We start from the raw sequence: 9,522 nt of genomic DNA, 5'->3' as shown, positions 1-9,522 counted from the left end.
TTTGGTCCCTATGGATATAATTTCTATTCGAATCTCAAGTTTAAAAGATGTTACACATTTAATTCTTAAATTTTGAATTTAGTTTCAATTTAATCTCGTGTCAAAATGTTACAATTTTACCCTTAAGGTTTGAACTTTATTTCAATTTGGTCCCTAGCTCTCAAGCTTTTACACGTTCAATTTCAACATTTCATTAAATACTCACTCCCAATCATTGGTCACTGTCTCTTAATTAATTTGAAATAACTATGGAGTGAAATTTTAAATATGGTGAAAAATAGTGAAGCTTAATTGATTATAATTATATTAATAATTTTAAATTTATGTTATATAAAGACACTATGGACAACAAAATGAGTATCTAGTAAAAGATCGTGGTTAAAAGTAAAGATCTTGAAATATAGAAACCAAATCGAAACAAACTCAAATGACAAGGGTAAAATTGTTATATTTAGAAACCTAGAGACACAATTGAAACCAAACCCAAAACTTTATGACGAAATGTGGAACATTTTGAAACATGGGAACCAAATAGAAACTAGACCCAACACATAGAGACCAAAAGAATATTTTTCCTAAAATTTTTAGCAGAATTTTTTAACACGAGAAGTTAAAGAGAAAAAGGTTTGAGAAAAAAGTTTGAAAAGATAATTTGAAGGGGACTTTGTGAAATAAAAGGAAGAAAAACGTTTGAGAAAATGTTTTGGTAAGAAAATTTTGAAACTTTTAAAGAAACAAGTTCTTCCAAAACTTGAGGAAATATTTTGACTAAGAGTTTTTACAAAACTTGCAAAACTTGAGCAAATTCCAGAATATATTGAAAAAAGAAGAATGAAATAGAAAAAAACCTGATGTAGCAGAAGTTGAGAATTGGGGTTTGTTTGTGCATGAATCCCACCTTGGTCCAAAAAGCCCAATAATATTTAATCTGAAATTAGAAAACCCTAAAAGTAATTAGAATCATAACAAACAAGGTCTAGTAATTTCGTGCACATAATTAGGCACACTTCACACAAACCTAGATTAGATATATGTGATGTTCCTTAATTTGTTCTGCAATTTGGCTTCCACAAAGTATGCCTAATTAGAGAATTAGTTCAACATTAGAAAACTAATTAGTCCATAATTAAAAAGTAATTGAGGAATAAAATTAAAAACTAACCATTTCTCACTCAAATTGCTAGCTTCTAGATGATGATCATGGAGATGTAAAAAAGGCCAATAGAAAAAACCCTAAACCACAAGGAAGAATAAAACTAACCAGAAGATTAACAAAGAAGAAGAAGGTAATTAAAACGATTAATTAACACTGACGAAGAAGAAGAAGAAGAAGAAGAAGAAGAAGAAGAAGAAAACTTGGTTACCTATTACCACCCTTCTCTTACCATACAAAAAGTGTTATCCAAAGTAGTCAACCAAGAAATGCATTAAATATTCCCTACAAAACTAACAAATTAATATTGTTTACAAAAATAATATACAAAAACTAAAACTAAAGAGTAATAAATTAAAAGAGACATAAAGTCGATGAAATAGAAAAGAGAAAAAAATACATAAAACTTGAACAAACAACACAGCATTAGAAAAGTAATGTACCTACAACGAACAAAATAAACTAAAACAACATCACATAAATGTCGATAAAAGAGGGACAATAAAGAGAGAGAGCGCAATAAAATTAACAATGGGTACAAAATAAAATAAAACTAAAAGAATGTCTCACAAAGAACAAATTAATAGCATTCTTTTCGCCATATTAACTTAGGTACCCCCCCTCTATCTTTATATCTCAATGAGAAGTATTTTCCAGGTAAAACAAAGTCAGAAAGTTTAGAATGGAAGTAGGAAGCCCAATGATCATGCAATAAGCTTCATCTTACTATCTGTTTTGCCCATTAAACCTCAGATCCAAAATCAGCAAAAGTGAATCAATTGTCCAGGTTAGCAACAACATCCACTTTTCCTATCTATTTGATTTGGTTTGATCCTTTACATGACATTTTCTACATTATTCCATGTTAAGCTAGCAGTAAATACTAAATTGAAAAGGCTCAAGTTGTTAATTCTTTTACATACATTCTTAATATTCAAAACCAAAGACTCAACCAACCATCAAAAAGAAAGAAAAGGAGAAAAGTAAAGGTACAAATAAACAACCTTACATCATGCTTTGTGTGCTCTGTTATGACTGAAGAATTTATAAGTTATTTGTGTATTATGACACAAACCTTACATCATGACACCATGTGGAAAACTTTTCCGCCTACCTCGATGGTCATGTGGGGGATTTGGCTTCTTCAACTGCTAAACCTCTCTTCCAAGTTGATTAAACTGTTTTTTAATTATTGGCTTAAAGTCATCGCATGTCTGCTCCACTCTGCATATGGCCCATGTTACACACTTCCATTTCACTAAGATCCCTACGACATGGTTTGTAATGTGGGAAGAAACTTCAACATAACCCCACCCACCCACCACTACCTACATAAATATGGCCCATGTAGGGGCCGGGTTTCTTCTCGGTTATCTGTCACTCAATCAAACACAGAACAAAAACCCCTACTATTTCATTCAGGCGAAAATCATCCTGGTGTGTAAAGCTTAGAAACAGAACGCATAGGGGAAATTTAATTTCAGAAAAGACCGAAAGGGAAAACACTAGGGTTCGTAATTTAAAACCCCTACTATTTCACATTCTCGATAATTTCTAATCCCCAAACAGAGGAAAATTTCATCTCTGAAAAAGGGAAAGGGACAGAAGAGAAAGCATACCTAATTAGAGAATTAGTTCAACATTAGATGATGATATGAAAAAACCCTAAATCACAAGAAAAAAGAAAATTAACCAGGGGAAGAAGAAGAAGAAGAGTCGGTTACCTGCTTTAATTGAAGAAGGAAGAAGAGGAGAAGAAGAAGAAGAAGAGTCGGCGGCTACCTGCTTTAATCGAAGAAGGAAGAAGAGGAACTTCTCTGCCTTTTATAAAGCCGGCCATATATCCGTTGCACTCTTCTGTAGTGCTGTGGTGATGTAATAATAATAATTTGATCCAATAAAACGGGTGGTCAAGTAATTTTAATTATTATTGACTTTGGTCAAAAACTTGTTCTTTTTTCAGTTCCGTTTTCAAAACTTCTTTTCAAATCAATAATAATATGAAAAATTTCCCTTACAATAGCCTCGTCACTTTTCAAGTTTACAATATTTTGGTCTATGTACAGTCAAAATATTTATTTTAGTCTTTAAATTTTTTAGTTTGTTCAATTTGATCTCTAAGCTTTCATATAATAATAATAAATAAATAAATTTGAAATTGGAAATTTATTCATTATCCAGCGGGAGCGAGAAAGTGGGAGAGAGCGAGAGCCACACCAGCGAGAAAACGGGAGAAAACGAGATTCTGAGAAGAGAGCTGCGCGATCGAAGAAAGAATCGGAGAGCGAGAAACCCAGCGAGCGATGCTAGCGAGATTGAGGCTGGCGAGAGTAGAGAGAGCGAGATCCCTGGAGAGAGCGAGATTGGAGGAAAATTGGATAGAGCGAGAATTGTAGCAAGGAAGTTGGAGAGAGCGAGAGTAAAGAGAGCTATTCTTAGCGAGACAGTAGGAAAGAGCGGAGCGGGAGCGGAGAGCGGGAGAGAGCGGGAGAGAGCGAGAGTGGGAGCGAGCGAGAGCGGGAGAGAGCGAGAGAGAGCGAGAGAGCTAGCGAGAGCGGGAGAGAGCGAGAGAGCGAGCTAGAGCGGGAGAGAGCGAGAGACCGAGCGAGAGCGGGAGAGAGCGAGCGAGAGCGCGGGCGGGAGCGAGCGAGGGAGCGGGAGCGAGAGCGAGAAAGCTGGAGAGAGCTGGAGAGAGCGAGACGGAAGAGAAAATTTGAGAGCGAGAGTGGAGAGAGCGGGATTTTCAGCAAGAAAAGCTCCAGAGTAAATTCCTAGCGAGAAAACGGGAGAGAGCGAGATTTTAAGAGCAGAGTGAGCGAGATTTGGACAGAAGCGCGAATTATGCGTTGAATTTGGCCACGATCTTATAGATTATACATGGAAAAACCCTAAAATTGAATACAAACAAAGAATGATGACGTAAGGGCAAACATTAGCCAATTGGCAAAACGATAAGTGTGTAAAAGATGGAACATATATATATATATAGCAAATTTCAAAAAATTAAAATAATATATAAAAATATGTGCTGGAAAAATTAAAAAAACAAAATTAAAATTATATAATTTAACTAATTTTTATAAAAAATTAAAATGAAAATAATAGGCAAATGTATATTAAAAAATTAAGTAAAAAGAAAAATTTTATTAGATGACCGATTGACCTAAAAGCTTAAGCTCCTAGGTGAAACTAATTTTAATATAAAAATACGTTAACACTTCCTAGAAATTTGAATATTAATTTGGGAGGAAATAACATTTAAAGAGTTTGAATACATGACTTTCTATTTTGATATCATTTTAAATAATCATCGATGGATCCAAAAGTTCAAATTCTTAAAAGTAAATTTAATATTATACAAATACTTTGACAAACTAAAATGCAATTAAAAAGAAGAATTGAAAAAAAAAATAGAAAATGAGATCAAAAGAGCATTATGTTTTTAACTGGAAATCAAGAAATAAATAAATAAATAATGGGTAAATTGATATTAAAAAAAAGAAATGAAAAGATGCCGCAGACATGGTACAAATATTGGACAACCTAAGAAACTAGGTCTAATTTAATGAAAGTAATGGGATGTGACACCTCAAAAACCCTAACAACTTTTTAATTAGTAACGAACACGAAATAACAACAAATAAATTATATAAATTAATTACAACTTAGTTCATGTCTACCTAAGAGAAAAGATAATAAATCAATGATAATGTAAAAATTTGATCTTTTGGTGTTTGTTTACTTGTGTTAAGCATCTATACTCACACATGGGGCCTACTTTCAAATCTGTAATAAAAAATGCAAACTGATTTACAAATGGAGTGTGCTCAATTCAATTGTGTCTAGAAATTATGTTGTATCGTTATGATTATTGTCCCAGAGGAAAAAATATGAATTTTGACACTTTTACTGATACCATTACCGTTTGACCTTCAGAGCTAACCATAACAGTAACAAGATAAAAAAAAAATGCAATTACATTTGCTATTCATACTCATTACAATTAATTCATCAATGAAATTTTATCACGATTTGGTAAATATCGTATGAGTCTAACTTAATGAAATTTAAAGTTCAACGTGATAATTTGGAATAAATTTTGAATTTTTCAATGCTCTTCCTTAGGGATGTCCATTTACCCCGCGAGGTCCACGCCCTGAACGGGATGGAAAATCCCGATTAGATGAGGAATGGGATAATTATTTCCCCATTGGCTAAACGGAGACGGGGATGGGATATTCCCCGTCCTCGTCCCCGACCTCGTTCCCACCCCGGTTTCCTGCCCCACCCCAATGAATATATTATATAATTATATTTATATAATAATAATTACTTCTTCTTCTTCTTGTTGTTAACTCATATTCTGTTTACATAAATAGAGTTTATAATAATAATTATTATTATAAATATTATACTAGTTATTATTATTATTATTTTATCTATATAGTTTTTACAAAAATTCTGGTATTAAAAGTTAGTTATTTTCTAACATTTCAACCTTTTCGTACTTTAATACATTTCTAAATTGTTTTAACATTTAAGACTTTCTATCTTAAGCCATAAATGTTGTAGTATTTAAATGAAAAGTTTGACTATGATATTATAATATTTAAATTTTAACTTTTAGAAATTATAGGAATAAACTATATTTTTACACATAGTATTATCTTTATAATGAATGTTTATTTTAAAATAGTTTATGAATGTTTATTTTAAAAAGAGAAATAAACGAAGATGAATAATATTTTAAATTTGAGATTTTGAAAGGAAAAAATTTAAGTGAAATAACTTTTTTTTTTAAATTTGGGAAAAAATATCTTTTTGGTCCCTATGGATCTAATTTCTATTTGATTCTCAAGTTTAAAAATGTTACATATTTAATTCTTAAATTTTGAATTTACTTTCAATTTAATCCGTGTCAAAATGTTACAATTTTACCCTTAAGATTTGAGTTTTATTTCAATTTGGTCCCTAGCTCTCAAGCTTTTACATGTTCAATTTCAATATTTCATTAAATACTCACTCTCAATCATTGGTCACTTCCTCTTAATTAATTTGAAATAACTATGAAGTGAAATTTTAAATATGATAAAAAATAGTGAAACTTAATTAATAATTATATTAACTGTTTTAAATTTATTTTATACACAGACATTATAGATAAAAAAAAATGAGTATTTAGTAAAAGATCGAGGTTAAAAGTAAAAATCTTGAAATCTAGGAACCAAATTGAAACAAAATCAAATGTCAAGGGTAAAATTGTTATATTTTGAAACGTAGAGACTAAATTGAAACCAGACCCAAAACTTTTAGGACTAAATGTGGAACATTTTGAAACATGGAAACCAAATAGAAACTAGACCCAAAACATAGAGACCAAATTATTAAAAAAAATATTGGAATGAAATAAAAATAAAATCAATATATGTATAAATAATTGTGTTATAAGTAATAAAAAATATATTTTACAATTAATAATAAATTCGGGTTGGTTTAGGTTATATTAGGTGAAATCATGAACTAACCCAACCCATAAAATTTTCATTTATTTGAATCCAACCTAACCCAAATGAGTTGATAACCCAACCTAAACCGCATGGGTTGGGTTGGGTCGATCAATTTTTTCAGGTCATCGAGTTTTTTGAACACCCCTTGTAACGACCGGATCCTTACACATTATGATCTGACCGCTACGACATGCATACTTAAGACTTTTCTATCATGAGATGAGTTTTGGTGAAAATTTCAAAGAACATATCTAAATTTTATTAATTAGATAGAAAATCTATATAAAAAGTTTATTTATTAAAACACCAGGATCCGTAAAACATTAGCGTGGTGGTACAAAATGCATGTGCCTATAATAGTGAGTTTGATGGTTGGCCATTTGAGGGATGTCCAATTCTGCCATCTACGCTGTGTCCTTACCTAAAAAGTCTGTAAAAAATATAGGATGAGTATATAATATACCCAGTAAGTAGTTCTCACGTAGGGTAGTGACCAAATACACAATCACAAGCAACATGTCATGAAAATATATGAATGGGACCGAAAACATATAATAACATGTGGTGGTCAGTTATGCTTCCAACATAAATCTCTCCGCCCTGATAGAAAGATGAGGACCTAAGTGAAAACTAACCCATCTGATGATTAGCAGGTCATGCAGTCAGTACAGCCAGAGTCGCATCCAACATCAACCATTAGCATAAACGTAATATTGGACTAGAGGGGTGCAACCATACATACCCTGCTAGTCCCTAGCATAAACATAACGTAAGATTAGGCCTAGAGGGGTGCAACCATACATGCCCTGCCAGCCCTGGAAGCATAAATTTCTCTGCCCTGATAGGAAGATTAGGACTTAAGCGGAAACTAACCCATCTGATGATTAGCGGATCATGCAGTCAGTAGGGCCAGAGTCACATCCAACATCAATCATTAACATAAACGTAAGATTAGATTGGAAGCATAACTTACACCTAATTAAAACTTGATTTTAACGTAATCGTGAACAAACATAATGCATGGGGTCCCTTGTAGAGAAACGTGTTCTAAATATGTAATGCAATATAACAATTAACATAACCATGCAACATAATAAAGGTACACTACCATTGGTAGTACATTTAAAGAGAGGGTAAGATAAACTACTTACCTTGACTGTGATCTAATTATTCCTTATTATTCTTTATGATTTGATCAGTAGAGTTTTCCTTTCTTAAACTAGAAGGAAATTTGGGCAGCACCTTACCCGAGCTTTTCTTTTTTAGCCTCACAGAACTTCCTCACTCACACTTACTCTTTCACACGATTCTTTATGCAAAAGGAAACAAAAACGTAAATTAATAAATAGTTGGGGGCACTTGGAGTTGGAGGAACCCACTCGAATCACTGACTCCAACTCCACTCAATATTCTCTCTCATGTAACCGCCTGAGGTGTTTTATTGGATGGCTTTAAGGGTGAAAAAAAGGGAAAAAATAGAAGGGGGAGAAAATAAATAAATAATAATTTTAAAAAGGGGATAATTACAATAATAATAAACTATGTTTCAACAAAATCAGTAAAGGATGTGAAATAAAATAAAGAAAAATGAGATGAGGCTTTCTTTTTTTCATCGTTAGACAATTTTTTTTAATAATTTGATGTTATTTTCTTTATTTTTCTTAGTTGTGTTTAGAGGTCCTAAGCAAAAGGGTTTTTTATCTACTTGTTTATTTTACAGATTTAATGAATTCATTTGAAATAATTATCTTTGTTTCAATAAATATTTTATTCTATTGGTCAGAATGTTTTAAATGTAAATATGCATATAAGAGTAACGACTCTTGTCAGAGTGAAAGGTCGGGTCGTTACACTAATGTTTTCATAAAAAAAATCAGAAAAAAAAGTTAGGGCAAGGTAATAATAATCGATTTTTTTCTCTTTTTTAATTTAAAAAAAAAAACTGTCAACTTTTTGTTGATATTGTTAAGTAAATACATAGATATACTAGGGATATAAATGAAAAGAAATTTCTTCATCTCAACTACAAATATCCAATTAGTCATTTTTGCAAATACTTCAATAGTTGTATTTTTCATTAGCAAAATTTTTGTTGTTACTATACATCACAATTTTTCTTAAAGATACTTGTACATTAATTTTAGTAACATTTTAACCACTAAACTTTAATATCTAATAATTTAGACAATGTACTTTCAAAAATTCCAAATTTAATCCATGATTTTTTCTTCGACCAAAATGTTGAAGATTTGAATTCTCTACCTATGATAAGGAAATAAATGACAATGACAAGAGCTAGAGCTAAAAGTCTTGTTGAAGCATTAAATGTTTACATCCAAAGTAAGTTTTCAAATTATGCCGAAGAGTTGTAATCTTTTAAGTTTAAGGCCACCTAAGAGATGCTGTGAAAATGAAAATCTAAATTCATCCACATCCTTAATGCCTTATGTACCGACTTAATTTCATGTATTTACATTTATAAACGACCATGTATAGAGTTGAAGAGTTTTTTGTTGGACCTCGATTATATAGGTGAAAGGTTGTGTTCTTTCATAGTGACATTTCATTTAGTTTAAATTGTTTTGTATTTTTCACATTTGAAGTAGAATTGAAATTAGAATGATTTTATTATAGAGTTTAGTTTCTCAAGCTTTTATGTTTTTTTTTGTATTCTTGTGTTTAGAATGCCTAAAACTTTCAACCTAGTTTGATCAATTAGATTGGGGAGACTTCCAAAATCTTGAAGATAAATAAGTTCTCCTTTCTTTCTTATCTTTAATCAAACTTTCCAAGCCAAATTTATTTAACATTCTTGGGATTGATTATCAATTCATTATTCAGGGTTATTCTTATTATTGTTTT

General features: G+C 31.4%; 1 long non-coding RNA gene across 1 annotated transcript; it reads right to left on the bottom strand.

Moving 5' to 3' along the window:
* Nucleotides 1-347: 347 nt before the first annotated feature.
* On the bottom strand, nucleotides 348-1,257 carry LOC150031454 (uncharacterized). The gene is made up of 3 exons (XR_016525812.1): nucleotides 1,163-1,257; nucleotides 1,019-1,080; nucleotides 348-928 (listed from the first exon to the last, which is right to left on the bottom strand). It is a non-coding gene; the product is annotated as an uncharacterized LOC150031454 (long non-coding RNA).
* Between the last annotated feature and the right edge of the window lie 8,265 nt (nucleotides 1,258-9,522).

This window comes from Benincasa hispida, unplaced genomic scaffold, assembly GCF_027475165.1.
Source record: "Benincasa hispida cultivar pf3 unplaced genomic scaffold, pf3_genome.v1.1 HicScf121, whole genome shotgun sequence".
Classification (NCBI taxonomy): Eukaryota; Viridiplantae; Streptophyta; class Magnoliopsida; order Cucurbitales; family Cucurbitaceae; genus Benincasa; species Benincasa hispida.
Note: the sequence above shows the minus strand (reverse complement) of the source record. Positions and strands in the feature narration are given on the sequence as shown.